This window comes from Triticum aestivum, chromosome 4D (genome assembly GCF_018294505.1).
Source record: "Triticum aestivum cultivar Chinese Spring chromosome 4D, IWGSC CS RefSeq v2.1, whole genome shotgun sequence".
NCBI lineage: Eukaryota > Viridiplantae > Streptophyta > Magnoliopsida > Poales > Poaceae > Triticum > Triticum aestivum.
This window is the reverse complement of record NC_057805.1, coordinates 123,857,502-123,863,246: the sequence shown is the minus strand read 5'-3', so window position 1 is coordinate 123,863,246 and position 5,745 is coordinate 123,857,502.

Below are 5,745 nucleotides of genomic sequence, written 5' to 3'. Positions count from 1 at the left end.
ACCAAGCATCACCGGAACCTACAACGCCACATTACCCGAAGAGGAGAGCTGGAAGATTCAAGTTCTCATTCCAGGAAGGATGTTCTGTGCCATAAGATTGGTTTTCGAAGCACCAACCTGGAGTTTAGGGAAGAGCATGGCTGCACACATCACCATGGGACGTATTGGAGAAGTCTACCACCAGGAGCTTAAGGATACAATTTACCAAATTTGTGGACGCCGAGACGCGCAATGGGAGATGATCAGAACTAAGAAGGATGGATCTATTGCAGCTTTCATCCAGGAGCAAAATCAACATATTCGTCGCCAGGAGAACCAGATGTGCACGGACAAGGAAGAACTAAAGAAGGCATTAACCAAGATCAAGGAGCTGGAGGAAGAACTCAAGGCTACACGCGAGGATTATATGGAGGAAATCATCGCACTAGTAGGGAAGAATGATGACCTGGAGAAGAAGATTGGAGTATTCATGGGAAATCCAGTGCCAAAAGCAGAAGTCGACGAATGCACTTGTCCGGATAACTACATCATCATCGACGACACCGACTCGGAACCAAGTGAAGATGACTGGGTTGACGAAGCTGGAGCAGACATCATGGAGTCTTCAACGGATCAGAATTTCTAGTAGACCACCATATCAGTAGTAGTTTTCCCCCATTTAATAGTATAGTTCAAGCACTTTGTAACGCTAGTTAGATCGATTGTTATGCCTTGTTTGAATTGATTGAGTGATATTGATTGAATTTGTCTCATGAGCATATGGGTAGTGTTTCTCTCTAGACCTCATTCTATTCTTAACTCTCATCTTTTCTAAACCTATCAGATGCCTCCAAGACGCGACACCGGATTTGTTTTTCCGCCAGAGATCACCCAGTTGATTCAGCAACAGAATGCCCTGATGCAAGTGTTAGTGCAGAACCAAGGCAACAACAACAACAACAACCACAACCCACCGCCACCACCACCTGTTGATCACTTAGCCCGTTTCTTAAGGCTAAACCCGCCGGTGTTTTCCAGTAGCACCGAGCCGATTGTTGCAGATGATTGGCTCCGCAAAGTTGGAAGGGAGTTGACCACTGCAGGATGCACAGATGCGGAAAGAGTGCGTTTTGCCGCACATCAGCTTGATGGACCCGCAGCATCATGGTGGGAGAATTATACAGCCACGCACCCTATTGACACTGTCACATGGGACCAGTTTCAGCAAGCTTTCCGTACAGCACATGTTTCAGCAGGAGCTATGGCTATGAAGAAGCGCGAGTTTCGTAACCTACGCCAAGGAGGACGCACCGTAGGCCAGTATGTGGAGGATTTCAGTAAGTTAGCACGTTATGCACCAGATGACGTTGCTACAGATGCTGCTAAGCAGGAGAAATTTTTGGAAGGGCTGAATGATGAACTGAGTATGCAGTTGATGGTAGCAACCTTCAACAACTACTAGGAGCTGGTAGATAGAGCTCTCATGATTGAAGGAAAGCAACAGCAGATTGAAAATCGTAAGAGGAAGTATGGACAAGGGAAGTATAATTCCGGAGCTCAGCAGAAGCCACGATTTACCCCAAAGCCGGGAGGACAGTTTTAGCATACCCATGGAGGAGGTAGTTCGCACAACCATAATGGCTCCAAGAATGGTAATGGGAATGGAGGAAGCAACGGACAGAACCGCACCAACCCATCTACCCCAACCAAGAGGGATCTAAGTCACATTACTTGTTTCAAGTGCCAGAAGACTGGACATTATGCAACTGATTGTCCTGAAGCCCAAAATGGAAATGGCAATGGAAGCTCTGGGAAGAAGCCGAACCCGTTCAACAAAGGACATGTGAACCACGTGAGCGTGGAGGAGGTTGAAGCTCAGCCCGATGCAGTAATAGGTAAGTTTTTGGTTAAGTCATTTACTGCAACTGTTCTTTTCGATACTGGTGCATCGCATTCATACATATCAAGGGGATTCGTGAATAAGTTTAAGATGTCTACCAAGTTCTCAAAACCCCTATGTTAGTAACCTCGCCAGGAGCAGAGTATATGGAAACCCAAGGATGTTTTCAAATACCATTGGCCATTGGAAGGCATGTTTTCCCCTCAGACCTCATTGTTTTGGAATCGCAAGGTTTGGATGTGATTTTGGGAATGGATTGGCTATCGTTGTATGGAGGAAACATCGATTGCGCCAGCAAGACGATTTTGCTTACCACCCCGGAAGGAAAAAGGATCAAGTATGTATCCCGGCATATGCCGAAGAGGACTCAAGTAAATTCCTTATCAGGAGTTGTACAGGAGGAAGTACCAGTGGTGAAGGATTATCCGGATGTATTTCCAGAAGAGTTGCCAGGCATGCCACCAGATAGAGACATTGAGTTCTTGATTGAACTTTTGCCAGGCACAGGGCCAATATCTAAGAGACCGTACAGGATGCGAGCAAAGGATTTGGAGGAAATTAAGAAGCAGATCAAGGAGTTACTGGATAAAGGCTATATTCGCCCAAGTTCGTCACCTTGGGAATCACCAGTACTTCTAGTGGAGAAGAAAGATGGATCACTGAGGATGGTTGTTGATTACCGAGGATTGAATGAAGTGACCATCAAAAACAAGTATCCACTACCGATGATCAATGATTTGTTTGACCGCCTACAAGGAGCTAAAGTATTCTCCAAGATCGATCTACGATCAGGATACCATCAGTTAAAGATTCGAGAGCAGGATATACCTAAGACGGCTTTTACCACCAGATATGGATTGTATGAGTATACCGTTATGTCATTTGGTCTGACTAACGCCCCTGCCTATTTCATGAACCTGATGAACAAAGTGTTTATGGAGTTTTTGGATAAGTTCGTCGTGGTGTTCATTGATGATATTTTAATCTTTTCTAAGAACGAGGAAGAGCATGAGGAGCATTTGCGATTGGTACTTGAGAAGCTCAGAGAACATCAGTTATATGCCAAGTTCAGCAAGTGTGAATTTTGGCTGAAGGAAGTTGGATTCCTTGGACATGTTATTTCTGGAGAAGGAATAGCAGTAGACCCTGCCAAGGTTGACACAGTGACAAGTTGGGAATCACCCACGACAGTTGGAGAAATCCGGAGTTTTCTTGGACTCGCAGGATATTACCGGAGATTCATCGAGAATTTCTCGAAGATTGCTAAGCCCATGACTGAGTTATTGAAGAAGGACACCAAATTCAATTGGACTGAGGAGTGTGAAGCTAGTTTCCAAGAGTTGAAGGAACGATTGGTTACATCACCAGTGTTGATTCTGCCAGATCAACGCAAGGACTATGAAGTTTATTGCGACGCTTCTCGTCGAGGACTTGGAGTAGTGCTTATGCAGGAAGGAAGAGTTGTGTCATATGCTTCACGACAAATTAAACCTCATGAGAAGAATTATGCTACGCATGATTTGGAATTAGCAGCCATGGTGCATGCATTGAAGACATGGAGACATTTTCTCATCGGAAACCATTGTGAGGTGTATACAGATCACAAGAGTTTGAAGTATATTTTCACGCAGAAGGAGTTAAATCTCAGACAGAGGAGATGGTTGGAGCTCATTAAAGACTATGATATGAGATTGCATTATCACCCTGGAAAGGCTAACGTAGTAGCAGACGCGTTGAGCCGCAAGAGTCATGTCAACACCCTCATGACAGGAGATTTACCTCAGGAGTTAGCCGAGGACCTTCGCGAGCTATGTATGGAGATAGTCCCAAGGGGCTATTTAGCGACATTGGAGATTCAGTCTACCTTGATGGAAAGGATCAGAGAAGCCCAGAAGACAGACAAGGAGATTGAAGAGATAAAGGAGAAGATGAGCAAAGGAAAATCCAAGGGATTTCGTGAGGATGAGCACGATACCTTATGGTTTGAAGACCGCGTAGATGTGCCAAATGACCCGGAGATCAGGAAGTTGATTTTGCAAGAAGCCCATGATTCACTGTACTCGATTCACCCAGGGAATATCAAGATGTATTTGGATTTGAAGAATACTTTCTGGTGGACCGGAATGAAGAAGGATATTGCAGAGTATGTAGCAGTTTGTGATGTGTGTCAGAGAGTTAAGGCAGAGCATCAGAAACCAGCAGGATTGCTACAACCATTGCCGATACCCGAATGGAAGTGGGATAAAATAGGCATGGATTTTATCACAGGATTACCCAGGACTCGTTCAGGCTATGACTCGATATGGGTTGTAGTCGACCGTTTGACGAAAGTGGCTCATTTCATTCCTGTGAAGACCACTTACACCAGTGCTAAGTTGGCAAAGATATACATGACCAGGATCGTATGTTTGCATGGAGTTCCGAGGACCATTGTATCAGACAGAGGAACCCAATTTACCTCGAAGTTTTGGAAGTAGTTACATGAAACATTGGGAACCAGGCTGGAATTCAGTACAGCTTTTCACCCGCAGACAGATGGACAGACCGAGAGAGTCAACCAGATTTTGGAGGACATGTTGAGAGCATGTGCACTAGATTATGGATCTAGTTGGGACGATAATTTTCCATATGCAGAGTTTTCTTATAACAACAGTTATCAGACCAGTTTGAAGATGGCCCCTTTCGAAGCCTTGTACGGAAGGAGGTGTAGAACACCGTTGTTATGGGACGAAGTTGGAGACCGTCAGTTGTTTGGACCAGATTTGATTAAGGAGTCTGAACGGAAAGTGAGGTTGATTCGCGATAGGCTCAAGGTAGCCCAGTCCAGGCAGAAGAGTTATGCTGATTCTAAACGAAAGGAGACAGTTCACGAAGTTGGAGACCGAGTGTATCTTCGAGTATCACCACTTCGAGGAGTGAAGCGCTTTGGAGTTAAGGGAAAGTTAGCACCCCGTTTTATCGGACCATACAGAGTTGTGGAACGTATGGGAGAGGTTGCTTACAAGCTGGAATTGCCCGAAGGATTGTCTGGAGTTCATGATGTGTTTCACGTTTCCCAGTTGAAGAAGTGCCATGCAGAGATGGCTGAGATACCACTGAGAGATACCGTGCCACTGGAAGCGATTCAGCTGGAAAGTGATTTGACCTCTGAGGAGAAACCAGTTAAGATTCTTGAGTATGCCAGCCGAGTTACCCGCAGCAAGGTTATCAAGTTTTGCAAAGTTCAGTGGAGTCACCACACGGAGGATGAAGCCACCTGGGAGCGAGAGGAAGATCTACGGAAGGACCACTCCCACCTGTTTTCTAGCCAACCCGAATCTCGAGGGCGAGATTCATCTTAAGGGGGGTAGGTTTGTAACATCCCAAATTTTCAATTTGGTATGTTATACATAGATCATCATTGCATATCATGTTTTATTGCATTTTGTCAAATCCTCGATAAATCCTAAGCAACTCAAGGACCCTCGGAGAGAGTTGGGGATTTTCTCGAATTTTCATATTTGATTTTCATCAAATAATAAGACGAGGATTTTGGTTTTAATTATTTTCTCTCCGGAAAAATATTTCATTTTAAAAATAAATGAGAGGAGAAAATATGACTTCTCCAAAACAATTGAAATACTGGAGGTAAAATGTTAAAATCATTTATTGGCATTTATTTGGAATTTATTTGCAATTTTTATTGCATTAAAAATATTGCATGTTTTCAAAATATTTATTTTGTGTTAAAAAAATGTCCACCCTATTCTAGATTTTCTAACTAGACGGGGAAAATTTATTTTATATTTTTGGACATTTATTTATTTTTCTACGAATTATTTTCCGCGATACATTTAAAAAAACGCGCGCCCGCTGGGCCGAGCCCA